Here is a 22,330-nt window from a genome sequence, read left to right on the forward strand (position 1 = left end):
AGGATCATGATGCGTGTAGACTCAACTGGCTATTGATATCCCATATGACGGCTCTACCCAATGGAGTGGAAAAACGCTCAAGCAAGATACACCAAGTTGAAAAAGATCCATGGCTTCACTGTCACCCCAAATTTTCATTAAAAATATGCCCTCCTGTTGTTTAGTTTCAAAGATGGAGACCAGAGCTCATTAGATTTATTTCATCACTATCAACACCAAACGACTCTTCAAGCAGTCATCAGTATTCCTCCCACCTGAAACACACACTCTCTCTCTCTCTCTAGTCCCAAGGAAAAGAAGGACAAAGTTTTTCACATCTTGAGTCAGAGTAAAAATATTTACCTCATTTTGTTGTATTGATTATTAAATGAGCCAATCTTTATAAAGTGCCTAGCACATGGAAATCTCACAAAAATGCCTGCTGCTGCTGCTCCTCCTCATCCTCCTCATCCTTCTTGTCCTTCTCTTTTTACTGCTAATACTACTGTGTCTGGCTCCAAACTATTATATAATTAGATATTAACAATTATGCATAATGAGTCAGCTATAGTATACTGAAAGGAGCTGATCTTGGAATTAGACCAGCATGGGTTTGAAAGCCACTTACTGACCACAACAAGAGTTTGTCTAACTTACTTAACCTCCCTGAATGTCCATTTCTTTATCTGTAAAATGGGACAGTAATACTTACCTCATAGGATTGCTGTAATTAATGCAATGTGTCTAGGAAGTAATAGGTGATTAACAAATGTCAATACTTTCGTCATTTCCTTCTAAACCTCCACTATGAGAGTCTCCACTCTAGACAAGAGGATGCCACACTTGAATAAGTGGGCTGTAGCCCCAGACATCGTTTCCTCCTCTGAGTGATTGATGGAAACATGTTATCTCTTTCCAAGCAGCAGTTGCTGTTGACTGCCACACAAGTGTTACCTGGAATGTGCTGTTAGCAGATAGTGATGCCTTATGGCCCACAGTCAGCTGACCATTTCTCTGGAGGAATGAGGAAACCCAAATAAAGTGGGTGAACCAATGCTGTCAGCCAATTCAGAATATGGTCCTAGATGGATACAAATGTAATCACTCCTCGACTACACCATTTCCAGCAATTTTATATGCTTACACAGCCCTGCAAAGTCCAGTCATTATCACTGTACACCCAAAATGTCCTAATTTTTATGTTTATCTTTAAAGCCAATTATATTCTTCAATTTGTTTTGCAGAATTTCTTCCAGGATGTTTTCCAGTCATTCTGGATTTAAGCTATTGCATGTCTTTTAATCTCTTCCCACAGTTCCTTCATATTCTATCTCTCACCCAGGTGTTTCATGAGATTGTAAGTGAACACTAATGTGAGTCCTTTACTAGTCCTTCAAAGAGGCAGAATAATCTTGGGAGCATGGGCATGGGTTTTACAGTACATTATGGTCCTTATTGTCTATCTGCATGGGACCTACATCAGTTTAGCCTCAGTTGTCTCAACTGTGAAATGGAGATAGTAAAGCACACTGGTAGAAAGAATTATTGAAGCTTAATTGAATGCATAATAGAAAATGGCTAGCACATGCTTGATGCTCAATACTTTGCAATACTCAGAAAACTTTTACACGTACAGACTTGCTTCATCTGTCTTCTGGATACACCTTCTATTAAAAACTCTTACTCTGAACTTTTTGCACATTTTCCTATTTTTTTAAATTGCTACCTTTTTTTTTTAATTGCTAGATTCTATCCTCAACTAGCTCTGTCATAAATAGAGAAAGGCAAATGTTGAGCAAGTGACAGTGGACACTTCTCCAGTTGTGTCTCTGTGTGTAGTAGTGGGACATGGGAAAAATGGAGCCTTCCTGGGGAGGAAGGGGCCACACTGTGTTCCCACCTTGTGTAAGAACATAGGCGGCTTGACAAACAAGAACATTTCCTGGGCACCCACTGGGCTCAAAGCACCTGATTAGGCTGGGTGAGAGATTACAAAGGGAGGAGAAGATGGGCCTTCTGCCTGGCTGCTCAGCCAACCAGCTGCTTAGAAGCCTGAGAGAAGCAGGGGAGTCAGGGCTGGCTGGATGTTGTCACACCACAATGCTTGATACTCAAGAGGAGCTAATTTTAAGCTGGCAAGTTGTTCTATCTGTTAGCACAGAAAGTATTCATTCCTGGAGTAAAGGAATTGGGAGTTAACCAGATCCAGGGCACCCAGGAGCCTTGTAAATCACAGAGCTGCTGAACAACCTGGAAACTTGCAGCCACTGAGGAGCACAAAGCCTTTTGTAAGCCAAGAGAAGGTAGATGCTGCGCAATCGGTCCACAGAGAGGACAAAATCTAGGACAGCGGTTACTATAAAGCCACAGCTAAAGTTCTCCTGTTGTCTTTATTTACTCAGCCCTTCCTTTAAAATTTCCTGATTTGTCACTGTCATTTGTGAATATTGCCTGATCAAAAGGAAAATCTGTTTCTCCAGAGGTGGGGCTGGGAATAGATAGGGGAAGCATGTAGCCTGTGGAGGCTGAGCATGTTCTTGGGTACCTCTGTTGTGGAATCATTCCTCTGCCTGGCCAGAGAAGAACTCTGAATAGCAGGCTGTTCCACTTGGAGGTAATGTGGAGCATGATTTGCCCTGCTGTCTCAATTATTTCTGAAATGCAAACTTGCAAAGACCAATCCACGTGCTTATGTTTCGGAAAACCTGAGCCCTTCCAAACAGTCATGGGCTTTGCTCTCCTGGTTTTCTTCTGAGAGTTTCACTCTCCAAAGGATAACTAGATTCTTGTAGAAACTAAATTGAAGCTGGAAGATTAATCCAGGTGGCTTACATGTCAATCACTTTATAGAAGTCTTTGAAGGTGGATGTGTGACAAGCATATCTAATTATTTATAATGACACGTTTATTACTATGGCTGTTTTCTCCTAAGGATTTTCTGATTTCAGAGTACTTTAGAAGGTTATTGCTATTCATCACAGCATATTTATTTAAAAATTGGAGCGAGATGATATGCAAATAAGCAAGCTGAAACTTCTTTTAAAATTATATTTTATATACGTTTCTATTATTACATTTGTATTTGCCAATACCGAATATTTTCCTTTTACAGTTGAATTATATTTATTCTTTCAAAAGAAAATTTCAAAGTTGTAACTTAAAATAATAATTAAAGACAACCAACAGATTTAGTAATGCTTAGAAGTAACTTTAGTTGAAACTGTCTTTGCAAAAATTATAACAGTGAGGCAAATCTAAACTGATTTAGATTCTTGCTTCTAACCTCACAAGCTAACTGCATTTGTTACCTTTAAAACAAAGAGGATAACAATCCCTTCCCAAAACTAACCCCCTCCTTGCTTGGGGACCAAAACCAACTTTGTAAGACTTATAAAAGGCCATGAGGTTAGGGTTATGGGAGGGGCCTGAATTCTGCTAAGATGTATGCATAGTTCAATGATAACCAGCCATGGTTCCCTAGCTTGCCTTTCTATAATTATTTGCTACACCAGAGGTTATATGATTTGTAACTTCCCCTATTGTTCACATAGATAACATCACTATTGTCACAACCTAAGATTGGTCTTTGAGATATTTTTCAGACTTTTGCATTCTGGCAACCAACTGACTCTACTCAGATCAGTAACTCATACCAAGGAACCGGCTCAACCAGTCCTGTAACCCTTATCTAGAAATAGACTCAGCACGCCAAAATAAAATGAACAGTCCTGTAATTTCATCCCCAACCAATTAACAGCACCTATTCCCTAGCCTTCTGCCCACCAAATTATCCTTAAAAACCCTAGTCTCTGAGTTTTCAGGGAGGTGGATTTGAGAAATGTATCCTGTCCTACTGCTTGTCTGGTCCTGCAGTTATTAAACTCTTTCTCTGCTCCAACACCACTGTCTTAGTGAATTGACTTTATCTGTGCAGCAGGCAAGAAGAATCCAGCTGGGTGATTACTTAGCGTAGGAGGAAGAAATTCAGATTTTATACAAAAATATCAGGTTTAATTTAGATGTGCTGGCTAATAAAATATTATTTACCTTTCACAGCCCTGTGTCTTTAAATATAAAACAAGGATGACATATACTTGACTTAATTGTGGTTATAAGGATTGAAAGTGATCAAGTGCATGAAAACTACCAAGTTAAAGTTTATAATAATTTTTTTTCCTGGATAAAGAACATATGGAAACTAATGTTCACAGGATAGCTTCGAACAGACGTTCATATTTGAGATCTATGGATAAGAATTCAAACATGAGCTTCTTCAGGAAGTCCATGAGTTCTCTAAAATGACGTGTAAAACTGTGCACAAGTATATGTTGACTCTCTGTATTGCAAGTGACAGAAACTGAAATCTTAGTAACTTATCCAAAAGAGAGCTTAGGCCAGGCACAATGGTTCATGCCTGTAATCCCAGCACATTGGGAAGCTGAGGCGGGTGGATCACTTGAGGTCAGGAGTTCGAGACCAGCCTGGCCAACATGGGGAAACCCTGTTTCTACTAAAAATAGAAAAATTAACTGGATGTAGTGCCGGGTGCCTGTAAACTCCACTACTCAGGAGGCTGAGGCATGAGAATCACTGGAACCCAGGAGATGGAGGTTGCGGTGAGCCGAGATTGTGTCACTGCCCTCCAGCCTGGGTGACAGAGCGAGACTCTGTCTCAAACAAAACAAAATAAAACAAAAAGGAGCTTAAGAAAAGTACAATGGGAAGCCTGGGTATTGAGAACAGGTGGAACCAGGGCCTGGAATATAGCCAGGTTGCCACTTCAGCTTAGTGGCTTGCTTTCCTCCTTCAGTAGGCATTATTCACAGCTGACCTGCTAATATATGCTGGGAAACATAAATTCAGATGATCACATCACTCATAGGAGTGAGAGACTGAAACTGATTTTCTCATTTCCCAGGTTAAAATTCCAGGATAAGACACCACTTGTCATGTCTTGATCAGAACCAATCACTGACCAGGAGGCAAGGTATTTAAGATGATAGTGGTGATCAGATGCAAGCTCTAATTAAATAAGAAAAAAAAAGAGTCTCAGAAAGAAAAAGGTGCCTGGGTCTGGTCCTGAGGTGAAAAATTATTTTGTGGAAATTCTTTCTTTGATTTTCAAATGTTTTGACTTAGAAGGACCATGTATTTATTGATCTGAGAATTAAAAGAGTGTTTCCTGTTCCATTGTGGCAGATATTTGTTAAAGAAATGCAATGTTTCTGTGATTATGTAAAAAGTATTCATTTACCTCAGTCCTATGATTATAAAATTCATGCAAAGTATTATTTATTCATAACCTTCATACAATCATTAAACAAATTATTAATATTTAACAAATAATATTGTAATTGAATTGTATAAAACTCTAATAAAGCTTTAATAGCTCTTAGTGGGCATCCTAGGCTCTGTAAAGAAGGTTAATGTCTGTAAATAGATGTCAATATTAAATAGTAATAAATATTTAAATACTGTACACAAATTTCTTTATTATTTATTATTATTTGTTTTGAGACAGGGTCTTGCTCTGTTGCCCAGGCTGGAGTGCAGTGGCATGATATCAGCTCACTGCAACCTCTGCCTCCCAGGTTCAAGTGATTCTCCTGCCTCAGCCCCCTGAGTAGTTGGGATTACAGACACGTGCCACCATGCCCGGATAATTTTTGTATTTTTAGTAGAGACCGGGTTTCTCATGTTGGCCAGGCTGGTCTCGAATTCCTGACCTCAGGTAATCCACCCACCTGGGCCACCCAAAGTGCTGGGATTACAAGTGTGAGCCATTGCATCTGACCACCATATACAAATTTGAGCTAGACACTGTCAGAAAAACAGTTGACAGCTTGCTGAAAACATCCTTGTAATTTGGGATGGTTAATTTTGTGTGTCAATTTGTCTAGGCTATGGTGCCCTGTTGTTTGGTCATGTACCAGTCTCTACGTTTCCTTGAAGGAAATTTTTAGACGTGATTAACTTTTTAAAAATCAATAGACTGAGTAAAGCAGCAGATTAGCTTCCATAAAGTGACTGGGGCCCATCTAACTGTTTGAAAGTCCTAAGAGTAAAGATTGAGGTTTCCTGAACAAGAAGCAATTCTGCCTCAAGACTGCAGCATAGAAACACTGACTGAGTTTCCAACCTGTGAATTTTAGACTTGAGACTGTAACATGAATTCCTTCCTGAATCTCCAGGATGCTAGCCTGCTCTACAAATCTTAGACCTATAACTTACAAGCTACCATAATTGTCATAATTGTAAATGTATACTCATTTTCCCTGAGTATCTTTCATGTACACACGAGATATGTACACACACACACACACACACACACACACACGGCATTATATATAATGCCTTCTACACACACACACACACAACACACACATGCTTTTCTGGTGAACATGATACAGGGTTATTCCCTTGACCTTGATCCCCTTCATGGGCAAGCAACTGGAGTGGCTCATTTTACTCAGCTTGCCGCTGGCCACTCCACGTGAGAGGGAGCGTGCCAGCAGGTGAGTGCGGGAACCAGAGCCAATGAGCGCTGGAACCAGCTGGTTGCTCCTCTCTGGCAAGAGCTCCTCTGTGCAGGCCCCGCAGCAATGTCCAGGCCCCTGCTCTCTCAACACCCAGATTCTTGTCTGGCGTCCAGGAAAAATCCGGTCACAGGAACGGATTGAAGGGAAGGTATGCGGAGGATTTTACTGGGTGATAGTTCTCCGCGGGATGGGAGTAAGAAAGGGGATGGTGCCGGGGGAAAAGGTGATTTTCCCTGAAGTCGCACCGTCTGAAATTAGCTCTATCCCTAGTCTCCGACGCTCAGCCTCTTGTATTCCCAACATTCAGCGACTTGTATTCCTGCTGTTCAGCAGCTTGTGTTGCTCTACCAGCTGGAATATTTTGTGGGCACAGGTTAGGGGTGTGGCAGGCCAAAAAGGTAACATTTGGGTAGAAAAATGGGGTCAGCTGTGTTCACTTAGGGCTGTGATTCCAGGCGTAAGGGTGGGGTTAAGCTGGGAACCCAGCTGTTCTGTATCAGACATACTCATATATAATATATGGGAAAACAAATAGGACACATATATCCATATTTATGTATACATATATATACATATGTGTATATATATGTGTATATATATGTCCTATTGGTTCTGTTTCTGTTTCTCTGGAGAACCCCAATGCAAAATACATAAAATATAAAGAGTATATAAAATTAAGAAGAAAAAAGCCAATAACTCAAGAAGAAATGAGCCAAAGTTATTAAATTGATTAACATAAAAAGAAATGCAAAATATATTTAATTTTGCTTAAGATAAGAGAAATTACATTAAAACTAAATTAAGATGTGTTTCTTACACATCAGAATGGCAAAAAAAAAAAAAAAAAGAAAGAACTGCCCAATCATACTCATTGGTTGTGGGAAAACAGGACTCTCATACATTGCTGGTATAGGAGACCAGAATATGTCACTCCAAAATATGCCTTTTAGGCATAAGGATTATTTTGAGCAGATTATATAAAGACACCAAAGACAGAAATACTCTGAAAAGTGAGGTTACCCTTTTGTAAGGGAAATTTAGATTTATAAGAGAAATCTCCATTTGGAAGGATGTCTCCTTGTCTGTATCAGTAAGAGGATGATTTAAAATTCACTAGAGTTTCTTATCAATAAAGAAGGCACAGAATTAAATCTGCATAACAAACTTCTCCTTGCTTACTTTACTTTTCCTGGTCACCTCCCAATAAACAGCCTCCCCCTTCCTCTTTAATTAGTTTAAGCGGATGATTATATTTTAGTCTGAACTCAAAAATTGTCTCCTTGAGATTTACTCATTTTCCGCAGTGTGATGGTTAATACTGAGTGTCAACTTGAATGGATTGAAGGATGCAAAGTACTGATCCTGGGTGTGTCTGTGTGGGTGTTGCCAAAGGAGATTAACATTTTTAACATTTGAGTCAGTGGGCTGGGAAAGGCAGACCCACCCTTAATCTGGGTGGGTACCATCTCATCAACTGCCAGCATGGCTAGAATATAAAGCAGGCAGAAATATGTGAAATGACTAGACTGGCCTAGCCTCCCAGCCTACATCTTTCTCCCACGCTGCACCCTTCCTGTCCTTGGACATGGAACTCCAAGTTCTTCAGTTTTGGGACTTGGACTATCTTTCTTTGCTCCTCAGCTTGCAGATGGCCTATTGTGGGACCTTGTGATAGTGTGAGTTAATACTTTATAAACTCCCCTGTATGTGAGTGTGTATATATATACACACACGTATATACACACACACACATATATATACACACACATACATACATATATATACATATGTATATATATACATATATATATGACCAAACAGCAGGGCACCATAGCCTAGACAAATTGACACACAAAATTAACCATCCCAAATTACAAGGATGTTTTCAGCAAGCTGTCAACTGTTTTTCTGACAGTGTCTAGCTCAAATTTGTATATGGTGGTCAGGCGCAGTGGCTCACGCTTGCAATCCCAGCACTTTGGGTGGCCCAGGCGGGTGGATTACCTGAGGTCAGGAATTTGAGACCAGCCTGTCCAACATGAGAAACCCTGTCTCTACTAAAAATAGAAAAATTATCCGGGTGTGATGGCACATGTCTGTAATCCCAGCTACTTAGGGGGCTGAGGCAGGAGAATCACTTGAACCTGGGAGGCAGAGGTTGCAGTGAGCTGAGATCATGCCACTGCACTCCAGCCTGTGCAACAGAGTGAGACCCTGTCTCAAAAAACAAAAAACAAACACACAAAAATTTGTATACAGTATTTAAATATTAATTGCTATTTAATATTGACATATATTTACAGATATTAACCTTCTTTACAGAGTATATATATATATATATGTGTGTGTGTGTGTGTGTGTGTGTGTATTAGTCCTGTCCCTCTAGAGAACCCTAACTAAAACAGATTTTGGTACCAGGAGTGGTTCTAGAGGAACACAATATTAAGGATGGAGTTCTTTTGTTGATTTTGAGGTTTCTGGAGTTGGCTGTTTAATGTGATTAGACTAAAAAATGCTGAAGGCTCACCTTCTAATAGTATGGAGAACACTGAAGTTCTGGGTGTTAGCTGTTTAGAAAGTTATGCCAAATAAATGCATTTGACACTCCTGACTCACCACTCTTGAGAGGCAAGGAGTTTAGTGACTCTATCCGTAATACCTTTGTCCATATGTAGAAAACCAAGGAACATAATTAAGCTGGTTGCTTGCTTCTAAGTTCAGTGGAAAAAGTGATGGAAGAAAATGGTGAGCTCAGGGTTTCTAACTCTTGGCTTCAGAAGCAGATACTAAACCTCAAATCTGCTAAGATTGTCCTGAATGACAGTCTTATCTCCTGTAGAGAAATAGCTGAAATTGTGGAAAAACAGACACAAGCTTTTATCACGCAAGTGGCTGACTTGCAACGACAAAGGTACATGCACAGCCTCGCCAGGTGTCTACTGTTAAAGTGAGGGCATCAGTTGGAAAAGAACGGGACCCTGCAACGTGGAATGGGGATGTATGGGAGGACACTGATGAAGCTGGGGACACTGAGTTTGTAAATTCTGGTGAAACTTTTTTGCCAGGAGTAACAGCTTCCCCATCCCCAGTAGTGGCAACATCCCCTCTACAACCCGACTCATGCTGCCATCAGCCTTTCCACATTTGTCTGAGGAGATAAACCCTGTGCTGCCTGAGGCAACAGTGATGGCCTCCCCTGAGGCAGCTGCCAGGCAAAATAATGTTGACTGTCCTCAGGAGCTACCCCCAACACCCCTGTTTGCTTCTAAACCTATAATTAGATTGAAGTCCCAGTGGGCCCTAGAGGTGAGGTTGAGAGTGTGATCCATGAGGAGGTGTGCTACACTCAAAAAGAACTGCTCGAGTTTTCTAATTTATATAAACCGAAATATGGAGAACCGGCATGGGAATGGATATTAAGGGTGTGGGATAATGGTGGAAGGAACATAGAGTTGAATCAGGCTGAATTTATTGATTTGGGACCACTAAGTAGGGACTCTGCATTTAATGTTGCAGCTCAGGGAGTTAAAAAAGGTTCTAACAGTTTATTTGTTTGGTTAGCTGAAATATGGATTAAAAAATGGCCCACTATGAGCAAGCTGGAAATGCCTGATTTCCCTTGATTTAATGTATAGGAAGGGATCCAAAGCCTTAGGGATATTGGGATGGTGAACTGGATTAGTCAGTTTAGACCTACTCATCCCAGCTGGGAGGGTCCAGAAGCTATACCCTTGACCAATGCCTTGCAAAATAGATTTGTGAGGGCAGCACCTGCATCTTTGAAGAGCCCTGTAATTGCTGTTCCCTGAATGTCAGATCTAACAGTGGGAACCATAGTCGCTCAACTAAAAAATTTAAATACAATGGGAATAGTTGGATCCTGAGGTGGCAGGGGCCAAGTGGCAGCACTCAACCATCAAAGGCAAGGTGAGCATAGCTACTGTATGGACAACACAGGCAAAGCAGCAATCAGAGTAGTCTGACTCATGTAGAGCTTTGGCATTGGCTAATTAATCAAGGTGTTCCTAGGAAGCCTACTGCATTCCTACTTAATTTATATAAGCAGAAAACTTATATGGCAAATGGATAGAATAATAATTTGAAACAGAATAAATAAATAAAAACAGAATGGCCGGGCATGGTGGCTCACCCCTGTAATCCCAGCACTTTGGGAGGCCAAGGCGGGCGGATCATGAGGTCCGGAGATTGAGACCATCCTGGCTAACATGGTGAAACCCCGTCTCTACTAAAAATACACAAAAATGAGCCGGGCGTAGTGGCAAGCACCTGTAGTCCCAGCTACTTGGGAGGCTGGGGCAGGAGAATGGTGTGAACCCGGGAGGCAGAGCTTGCAGTGAGCCGAGATCATGCCACTGCACTCTAGCCTGGGCGACAGAGCGAGACTCCATCTCAAAAATAAAAAACAAAAAACAAACAACAACAACAAAAAAAACAGAATAACAACCCCTCAGTCAATTTCCAGACTTGACCCAGTTTACAAACCCAGAACCCCTTGAATGAAGGGGAGGCCAGGTCCCCTTGAGGAAGGACCCACTACACTACTGACAATTGATGCTGTTACTGTTTCTCCCATCCTTCCCCAAGGAGATCTCTGGCCTTTTACTAGTGTAACTGCACTGAGGAAAGGGAAATGATCAGATATCTTGGGGACCACTGGACACTGCCTCTGAGCTGACGTTGATTTCAGAGGACCCAAAATGTCATTGTGGTCCTCCAGTTAAAGGAGGGGCTTATGGAGGTCAGGTAATTAATGGAGTTTTCACTCAGGTCCGACTTCCGTAGGTCCAGTTGGTCCCTGGACGCATCCTGTGGTCGTTTCCTCAATGCCAGAATGCATAATTGGCACAGACATATTTAGCAGCTGGCAGAACCCCCACATTGGCTCCCTGACTTGTAGGGTGAGAGCTAATATGGTGGGAAAGGCCAAATGGAAGCCATTAGAGCTGCCTCTGCCTAGAAAAATAGTAAATCAAAAACAATATTGCATCCCTGGAGGGATTGCAGAGATTAGTGCCACCATCAAGGACTTTAAAGACACAGGGGAGGTGATTCCCACCACATCCCTGTTCAACTCTCCCATTTGGGCTATGCAGAAGACAGGTGGATCTTGGAGAATAACAGTGGATTATCGTAAGCTTAACCAAGTGGTGACTTCAATTGCAGCTGCTGTACCAGATGTGGTTTCATTGCTTGAGCAAATTAACACATTCTCCTGTATCTGGTGTGCAGCCACTGCCTTGGAACATGCCTTTTTCTCCATTCCTGTCCATAAGGCACACCAGAAGCAATTTTCCTTCAGCTGGCAAGGCCAGCAATACACCTTTACTGTCCTGCCTCGGGTTATATCAAATCTCTGGCTTTGTGTCATAATCTTATTCAAGGAGACCTTGATCGCTTTTCACTTCCACAAGATATCACACTGGTCCATTACATTGATGACATTATGCTGATTGGATCCAGTGAGCAAGAAGCAGCAAACACACTGGACTTATTGCTGAGATATTTCCATGCCAGAGGATGGGAAATAAATCCGACTAGAATTCGGGGAACTTCTACTTCAGTAAAATTTCTAGAGGTCCAGTGGTGTGGGGCCCATTGAGATATTCCTTCTAAGGAGAAGGATAAGTTGCTGTATTTGGCCCCTCATGTAACTAAGAAAGAGGCACAATGTCTAGTGGGCCTATTTGGATTTTGGAGGCAACACATTCCTCATTTGGGTGTGTTACTCTGGCCCATTTATCAAGTGACGCAAAAGGCTGCCAGTTTTGAGTGGGTTCCACAACAGGAGAAGGCTCTGCAATAGATCCAGGCTGCTGTGACAGCTGCTCTGCCACTTGGGTCATATGACCCAGGAGATCTAATGTTTCTTGATGTGTCAGTGGCAGATAGGGATGCTGTTTGCAGCCTCTGGCAGGCCCCCATAGGGGAATCACAGTGGAGGCCTCTAGTATTTTGGAGCAAGGCCCTGCCATCTTCCGCAGATAACTACTCTCCTTTTGAAAGACAGCTCTTGGCCTGTTACTGGGCTTTGGTAGAAACCAAACATTTGACTATGGGTCATGAAGCCATCATGTGACCTGAACTGCCTGTCATGAACTGGGTGCTTTCTGACCCATCTAGCCATAAAATGGGTTGTGCACAGCAGCATTCCATCATCAAATGGAAGTGGTATATATGTGACTGGGCTCGAGCAGGCCCTGAAGGCACAAGTGAGTTACATGAGGAAGTGGCTCAAATGCCCACGGTCTCCACTTCTGCCACCCTGCCTTCTCTCCCCCAACCTGCACCGATGGCCTCATGGGGAGTACATGAGGCTCATGGGGATCAATTGACAGAGGGAGAGAAGACTAGGGCCTGATTCACAGATGATTCTGCATGATATGCAGGCACCACCCAAAAGTGGACAGCTGCAGCCCTATAGCCCCTTTCTAGGACATCCCTGAAGGACAGTGGTGAAGGGAAATCTTCCCAGTGGGCAGAACTTCGAGAAGTGCACCTGGTTGTGCACTTTGCATGGAAGGAGAAGTGGCCATATGTGCGATTATGTACTGATTCACGGGCTATAGCCAATGGTTTGGCTGGATGGTCAGGGATTTGGAAGAAGCACGATTGGAAAATTGGTGACAAAGAAATTTGGGGAAGAGGTGTGTGGATGGACCTCTCTGAGTGCTCAAAAACTGTGAGGATATTTGTATCCCATGTGAGTGCTCACCAATGGGTGACCTCAGCAGAGAAGGATTTTAATAATCAAGTGCATAGGATGACCTGTTCTGTGGATACCACTCAGCCTCTATCCCCAGCCACCCCTGTCATCACCCAATGGGCCCATGAAAAAAGTGGCCATGGTGGCAGGGATGGAGGTTACACATGGGCTCAGCAACATGGTGACTTCCGCTCACCAAAGCTGGCCTGGCTACAGCCACTGCTGAGGGCTCAATTCACCAGCAGCAGAGACCAACACTGAGCCCTCGATATGGCACCATTCCTCGGGGTGATCAGCCAGCTACCTGGTGGCAGGTCGGTTATATTGGACCTCTTCCATCATGGAAAAGGCAGAGGTTTGTCCTCACTGGACTAGACACTTACTCTGGATATGGGTTTGCCTATACTGCATGCAGTGCTTCTGCCAAGACTACCATCTGTGGGCTCACGGAATGCCTTATCCACCATCATGGTATTCCATACAGCCTTGCCTCTGACCAAGGCACTCACTTTAAAGCTAAAGAAGTGCAGCAGTGGGCTCATGCTCATGGAATTCACTGGTCTTACCATGTTCCTCATTATCCAGAAGCAGCTGGATTCATAGAACCATGGAATGGCCCTTTGAAGTCACAGTTATGATGCCAACTAGGTGACAAGTACTTTGCAGGGATGGGGCAAAGTTCTCCAGAAGGCTGTGTATGCTCTGAATCAGCATCCAACATATGGTACTGTTTCTCCCATAGCCAGGATTCACGGGTCCAGGAATCAAGGGGTGGAAGTGGGAGTGACCCCACTCACCATCACCTACAGTGACCCACTTGCAAAATTTTTGCTTCTTTTTCCCACAACATTACGTTCTGCTGGCCTAGAGGTCTCAGTTCCAGAGGGAGGAACGCTGCCACCAGGAAACACATTAGGGCATCTCTTAGTATTATCATGCCCTTTGATTAAGATCAATGGGAAACTACAACAGCCCAATCCAGGCAGGACTACAGATGGCCCAGACCCTTCAGGAATGAAGGTTTGTGTCACTCCACCAGGAAAAAAAAACTATAACCTGCTGAGGTGCTTGCTGAAGGCAAAGGGAATACAGAATGGGTGGTAGAAGAAAGTAGTCATCAATACCAGCTACGACCACATGACCAGCTGCAGAAATGAGGACTGTAATTGTCATGAGTATTTCCTCCTTCTTTTGTTAAAAACATGTCTGTGCATGTATACACTTGTACTAAGAAAATATCTTCATTTTATTTCCTTTTTCCTTTATCATATGACATGATTTATTGACTTCATATCAGCATTTAAGTATTGGTAACTTTATGTAATAGCATTTGGGTTGGGGATTGGTGGATTTCCAGTTGTATGAAGGATAGTTGTATTATGGTCATAATTATGACCTTATTATTGTCTTTCTTTGAAGATTATGCATGATCTCAGGAGATGTGTGTGGGTTCAAGCTGACAAGGGGTGGACTTGTGATGGTTAATACTGAGTGTCAGCTTGAATGGATTGAAGGATGCAAAGTACTGATCCTGGGTGTGTCTGTGAGGGTGTTGCCAAAGGAGATTAATATTTTTAACATTTGAGTCAACTGCAATTCAGTGGGCTGGGAAAGGCAGACCCACCCTTAATCTGGGTTGGCACCATCTCATCAGCTGCCAGCGTGGCTAGAATATAAAGCAGGCAGAAAAATGTGAAAAGGCTAGACTGGCCTAGCCTCCCAGCCTATGTCTTTCTCCTGTGCTGGACCCTTCCTGCCCTCGAACATCAGACTCCAAGTTCTTCAGTTTTGGGACTTGGACTGTCCTTCTTTGCTCCATAGCTTGCAGATGGCCCATTGTGGGGCCTTGTGATAGTGTGAGTTAATACCTAAGCCCCCCTTTATATGTGTGTGTGTATATATATATATCCTATAGTTCTGTCCCTCTAGAGAACCCTAACTAATACACTTGGGTATCTTTCATGCACTCATGAGGTAAGCATGTTAATACATTTCTGTTTGTTTTTCTCTTGTTAATCTGACTTTTGCTACAGGGATTTTTTCCAAATAAGATTGCAGAAAAGGCAGGGAAAAAATTAATTTTTCTTTCCCTACACTATTGAGAATAAAAAGTGATAGAACTCTGTGTTGTAGTACTTGGTAATATCCAGCCAAATTGCTTACACATTTACCCTTTTTTTTTTTTTGAGATGGAGTCTCGTGCTGTTACCCAGGGCTAGAATGCAGTGGCATGATGTCCGCTCACTGCAACCTCTGCCTCCCAGGCTCAAGCCGTTCTCCTGCCTCAGCCTCCCAAGTAGTTGGGATTACAGGTGCCCACCACAATGCCCAGCTAATTTTTTGTATTTTTAGTACAGACAGGGTTTCACTATGTTGACCAGGCTGGTCTCAAACTCCTGACCTCGTAATCTGCCTGCCTTGGCCTCCCAAAGTGCTGGGATTACAGGCGTGAGCCACATTTACCCTTTGACACAACAATTTCACTTTAGGTATATATCTCAAACATACACTGGTTAAAAAAAAAAAGTGTGCACAAGACTATTCATTGAAGCTCTATTTGTAATATCAAAAAATTGGACATGTCAGGTTGGGGCTCAGAAACCAATACCCCACAATATGGTGGTTTTTTTTCAGGTAGACAGGCATGAATGGGGCAGGAGAGGCATCTCCCCAGCTCACTAGCAATGTCAGGTGATGGTTTAGCAATGATCACATTGCCTTTCTAAAAGTGATAAATTGGCAGCCAGTACCAGGGAGAGGCCATTTCCTGATGGTCCACACCTGCTGCACTAAAATGTTAATCGATTGCAGATGCCAGGGAGAAGCAACTTCCTGACCATGTGCATTAAGAGACAAAATGGTGGAGTATGACCTTCTGGGGACACCCCACCAGAAAAGAGAAGAAAGCCTCAGATGGGCATGTGTACCACTTCCTAGACATGCTGCACGTACTCACTTCCCAGGCGTAAGAGGGCACTGTGCATGCTGGAAGCCCACCCTAAGGGAAGAATCATGGGAAAGGGGCTGGCCTACAAAGTGCTAGGATCAAGGTTAAACATTGCACTTGTTCTTCAAGTTGCCCCCGTGGGTCTCTTCCAAGAGTATGTTCTTTTCCTTTCTTTCCTGTTCTCAAGCCTTTTAAAATACATCTCCACTCCTCATGTGAAACTTGCCATGGACTCTTTTTCTTCAGTCGAATTCTTTCTTCTCAGGAGGCAAGAACTGAGGTTGCTGCAGCCCCATGCAGATCCACAGGTGGTAACTCGGATACCTGTCACCAGTAACATTTTGACATGCTGAACTGAAGAAACCCTAAAGTCTCTATAACCTTCCCCCAGCCCCCTACCATTTCTCTGAAAGAAGCTGAAGTTCCTTTATCTGTGTAAGATCCAGACTCACCAAGGAGAACAACTATTTTTTCTTCCCCTCCCTATTATCTCATTGTCTATTGCAGAAAAAAGCAAGATGTGACCACACCTGAGTAGATTCTTTTATGAGCATCTGACTGTCTCCAAGGGTTATTTAAATTCTAAAGAAAACTACTTACAAGTTCATGTCTGTTCCTGGATCCAGTCTTTCTCCCTAGCAATTTATTACCCTTCCATAGAATTCTTCTTCCCGTCCCACAACCTACTTTATCAGGATCCAAGTCCCCATTCTTTCTGTAAACTCAAGATTATATAGAAGCTTCTGTACCTCATTGGGAAGTTGGGTCTTCAGAATAAAGGCTCCCATGTATGAACATTAGATAAATATGTATGGCTTTTTTCCTATTAATCAATCTGCCTTGCTTCAATGATTTTTCAGCAAGCCTTTAGGAGACCCAGAGCCTATGGGCCCCACGTTGACCTAAAAGAAAAAGGCTGAGGCACAAAATATAATTCAAAGAGTTTACTGAAGCCAAAGCAAAGACAGCTGCCCAGAAAACTCAGATCCGATATCTTGGATATGAACTTTATTTCTCCTTTGTTACAACCAAGCTTTTAAAGGTTAAAAACAAAGAGAGAGAAAGTGGGTTGATACAAAGTTGTTAGGAATTCTTATTGGTTTACAGAAATAACATCACTTAGTGATTGACTACGTATGTTATTAGGTTATAGGGTGTGTGGTATAGTCTCTGGTATGGCATTATTAAGTTGTGGCAATAGCAAGCTGTTTCAAGAGATGGATACATGGTTCAATAAGGTAATAGGACATGATTGCTGACTCATCTTCATGTCTCTCTGGGCCTGATAATTTAAAAGGACCTGCATTTCTCAGATAAAAATTATTTTCTTTTTTTAGAAACAACCAAAACAACCAATAGGGAACTGATTAACTCAGTCATGGTGTAATTGAAACTACCTTTGCAAAAATTATGACAATGTGAGAAATCTGACATAGCTGACTCCATCTTGCTTCTAACCTCACAAACTGTCTTTATTCATTCCTGGGCATAGACCAAGCTAACTATTAGAGGAATTTAGTTTATATTTTAACTTTAAAATATGATAATAGTCCCTTCTGAAAATAACCCTTTCCTTGCTTGGGGACCGACACCGTGTTTGTGAAACTAACAAATTGGCTACAAGGTTAGAATTACAGTTAAGCAGTCATGTAGCCAGAGGTCCCAAGATTTGTAACCTCCCCAGTTGTTCCTATAGATAACATCATTATGGTAAAATCTAGGACTCATGTTTGAGGTTTTTTCAGACCTTGCATTCTGGTGGACAAGCTGGTACCACCCTGACAAGTAACACATACCAAGAAACTGACTCAACCAGCCCTGTTTTCCCCACCCAGGAACTGACTCACAGAAGACAACATTGACCCCCTGTGATTTTATTCCCCAGCCCAACCAATCACAGTAGTCCTCATTCCCTAGCCCTCTGCCTGCCAAACTATCCTTGAAAAACCCTAGCCTCTGAATTCTTAGAGAGGCAGGTTTGAGAAACATTTTCCATCCTTCTGCTTGGATAGCCCTGCAATAAATGAACTCTTTTCTCTGCTGCAACACTCTTGCTAGTGTCATTGCATTGGCTTTTCTGGAAAGTGAGCAAGAAGAACCCACTGGGCTGTAACATGATCACAGATGGGGTACTATGCAGCTGTAAAAATGAAGGAGGCTGGTCTCTACATACTTATATGAAGTGATTGCTGGAATATATTATTAGGTGAAAAAAGACAAGGGGAAGAATAGTATTAAGAATATGCTATCCTTTATATAAAAGAGGAGGAAATATGGAAACAAGAACATACAAAAATACGTGTATATGTATGTATGTATCTGCATGTGTGTGTATATACATATATGCATACATATATATGTATATACATGTGTATACATACATAATCACATGCAGATACATGCATACACACACACACCTCACATGTATTTGTTATATTTTCTTCTTTTGAGACTTTTATTTTATGTTTGAGGGTACATGTGAAGGTTTGTTATATAGGTAAACATGTTATTTGTTATATTTTCAAATAGAAACAATTGCAGAGTAACTAAAAACATCCAATATAATGGTTATGTATCAGGGAAGGAAGCAGGAGACAGATTGCAGTATAAACTTGTGTTGTAATTTTGACATTGAAACCATGTAAATGTTTTATATAAGAAAAAATAAATAGAAAACATTTAATAAATTAAAAAAATTTATTTAAAAAATAATAGAAATGAATAGAAAGAAAAAATAAATGGAAAGAAAAAATTAAAAACAAATATAAACTCAACTATTGGATAATAACACAGAAAAAAGTTATATCAGGTTAAAAAATTTCAAGTGTCAAGTTTTAGTAGTACATATATTGTTACTTTATTATAGGTACATTTAAGATAAAATGAATAAGTAATTACATTGATGTATTAAAGGAAGGAGATTTTCAGCATGAGAAAATTGAAAAGAGATACCTATATAAAGTAAACTAGGTTAAATAAAAATCTTCAGTCTTGAATTTGAATGACAAATTCATTTTTTTCTCTTTAAAAAAACTTTTGTTTGCTGACTCTATTGACAGAAAGTGCCCAGTAGCAAGGAGAATTCTTAAGTTTTCTAAATATGATTTCCACCAAAATATTCTAGAAATTTTGGTGAAGTAGCTGATCTTAACTAGGCCTAGGGCAAAAAATGGGAAGATAAACCTGGGACATCTTATTGCAATGGGAAATAAGGAATTTATCTAGACCAGTGGTCTCATAGAACAAAAAAAACAGAAACCAAATGGGAAGGGCTCCCTCCCATTGGCCTACAATAGGACAATTGAGCATCACCAACAATAATTACTACAAATCATCTAACACACAAAATATATAAGATTCCATTTGTTTAATAAGAATCTCAAGAAAAAAATACTCCTTGGTCTCCATTTGGGGCTCTCTAGATCCAATCTCTTTACTCTAAAAATTAATAGAGGAAGAACCAAACATCCATTTCCTTTTCCTATGCAAGCTGTGTTTCAGGTAACCAAGTAATTAACTTGTGCATGCTCTTCTTTATGGAAGAATCTCCTTTAATATGTGCAGAAATAATGATGGAATTAGAAAATGGCATATTTCAACCAGTGAATTATCAATGGAAGTCATCAGTGTATGCTAAACCGTTAGTTAAAAGGTTAATGGAAATCTTCATGATGGAATGATCGGTCTGACAGCATCTCAAACCCCAAATCTAGTTGTCACTAAAAGTGGGACAATCAAACATCATATGTCTTCTGATATGATACAAAGGAAACTAGATATTACCACCTGTCGAGGATCTTTACCTAAATAATTGAAACTAAATCAACTTAAGCATCCAAAACTGTAAGTTAACAGGGAATACAGGGTAACAAATGAGTTGAATATGGAATGAGAAGCAGGATTTGAAGTTTGACATGAGGAGGGAGGGTTGATGGGGAAGGCATTAGAAGTAGGAACCAAATCACAGAGGCAAAGAAGAAGCAAATAGTTTCTGTGGCAAGTAATAGACATTGAGGCTGTGTTCCAGAAGTCCTTGAATGCCTGGCTGAGAAATGTGTAACATAAATAAATAAAATTAACAGTAACCACTTTTAAATGCTTTCTTTGAACCAGGAGTGGGTTTGTTGTACTGATTTACTTACAACGATCCTTTGTGGGAGGCATTATTTTAATTGTTTTACAAATGGACAACCTGAGGCCTCAGAAAAGTAAAACAGCTTAGCCTTGGGTACCCAACACTTAAACACAGAGACGGTTTCAAAGGTTCAATGTCATTGCTTTCTCTACTGTAGAACTGCAAATTCACTGAAGAGAGAACAGTTGACTCTCAAACAATACAGGTTTGAACTGCACGGGTCCACTTATACACTGACTTTCTCTGCCTCTGCCTCCCCTGAGACAGCAAAATCCTCATCATTCTCTGCCTGCTCAACCTGAAGATGATGAGGATGAGGACCTTTATATCATGATCCACTTCTACTCAATAAATAGTAAGTATATTTTCTCTTTCTTACTATTTTCATAATAATACTTTCTTTTCTGTATCTTATTTATTGTCAGAATACTGTATACAATAAACATAGTGTACAAAATCTGTGTTAATCAACTCTTTATGTTATCAGTAAGGCTTGCAGTCAACAGTAGGCCATTAGTAGTTAAGTGGTTGGGGAATCAAAAGTTATTGGTAGATTTTAGACTGTGTGGTGTAAACTAAAAATAAAATTCTAAGCCGCCCAACTGATGGAATGGACCCCTTTTCTCAGCCAAGGGGAGTCCAAAAGAAACCTGAAAAGCCAGTTCAGGCCATTATGGGAAGGTGGGGTTGGACATGCCTCATACTCTCCTCCCTTTGGAATTCAGGCACAGCTGACCAACAATAACATTAAAACAGAGATCTTTAGACTGACAAAACAAACTGTAGCAATAAGATACCAAATTCCAAACTGACTCTAGTATAGCGTCACAGGACAGATAGCAGGCCCTGAAAGAAATAAAACATTTTAACCCAAAATGTATTTCTTTCATATATTTTGAAATGGCCCTGCAAAGCTGTCTCTCTTGGGAGAAATTTACATTCTGAAGAGAATCCCCTTCCCTTTTCAGGTCTTTTCCTGATCCTGAAGAGGTTAGCTGAGAATCTAGTACCTATTGAAAGTCTGAATAGGAAACATTCGCCATCTATTGCCTCTAAGGGCAGTCCCCTCTGAGACTTCATTTACTTAATAAGAACCTTGGCCTCCATAGTCCCTCATCTTATCCCAGACACTCCTTTCTGTTGATTCCAGGTCTTTAGATAATAACTTAACTCTTTCAACCAACTGCCAATCAGAAAATCTGTGAATCCATTCATGACCTATCAGCCTCCCTTGTTTCAAGTTGTCCCACCTTCCTGGACCAAACCAATGCATAGCTTACGTGTATCAATTGATGTCTTATGTCTCCATAAAACTATAAAACCAAATGAAACAAAGCTGTAACCTCAGCACTTTGGTCACATGTTCTCAGAACCTCCTGGGGCTGTGTCACAGGTTGTAGTCCTCACATTTGGCTCAGAATAAATCTCTTCAAATATTTTACAGTTTCACTTTTTCCATCAATGGTGGGGATTGGTGCCCTTAATCCACCCACTGATCATGAGTCAACTGTATTGCTTGTACTTTTCTAGCTAATGTGAATCATTCTTTGTGATTTATCCTTGGCTTATTTATTATATACTATATTTCATTGACTCAGAATGCCAATTGTAAGACTCACAATTGTTTTATGAAGTAGGAAAGAAAAATGCTATTAATCAAGCTATAACACATTCTTTTATTTATCACTTAGGATTTTTGTTTTCTACCTATTGAAAGAGCTCTGATGGTATTGATACGGACAGAAGATGAAAATTCTGGGGAGAAGAGGGCAGTTCCCAGCAAAGGCTCCACCCTCTCAAGCCTGAAGACCTGTGGCCCTAAATGAGGACTGGCATTCTTGTTTTCATGCCAAAAAGTTGCCTTTTGGTCCACCATACCCTCTTTCCTGCATCCATATAAACCCCAAACTCTAAGCTCCAGAAGCTGACCAGCAAGCCAGCCGACCAGCAGATGGACAGCAGAAAGATGAGGCAGAGAAAGGGAGAAGAGGAGGAACATCTGAACA

General features: G+C 41.1%; 1 pseudogene; it reads right to left on the bottom strand.

The window, feature by feature from the left end:
• Positions 1-801: 801 nt before the first annotated feature.
• Positions 802-22,200, bottom strand: LOC129058365 (uncharacterized; annotated as a pseudogene).
• Positions 22,201-22,330: the final 130 nt, after the last annotated feature.

Source organism: Pongo abelii, chromosome 2 (genome assembly GCF_028885655.2).
Source record: "Pongo abelii isolate AG06213 chromosome 2, NHGRI_mPonAbe1-v2.0_pri, whole genome shotgun sequence".
In the NCBI taxonomy this organism is placed as follows: Eukaryota; Metazoa; Chordata; class Mammalia; order Primates; family Hominidae; genus Pongo; species Pongo abelii.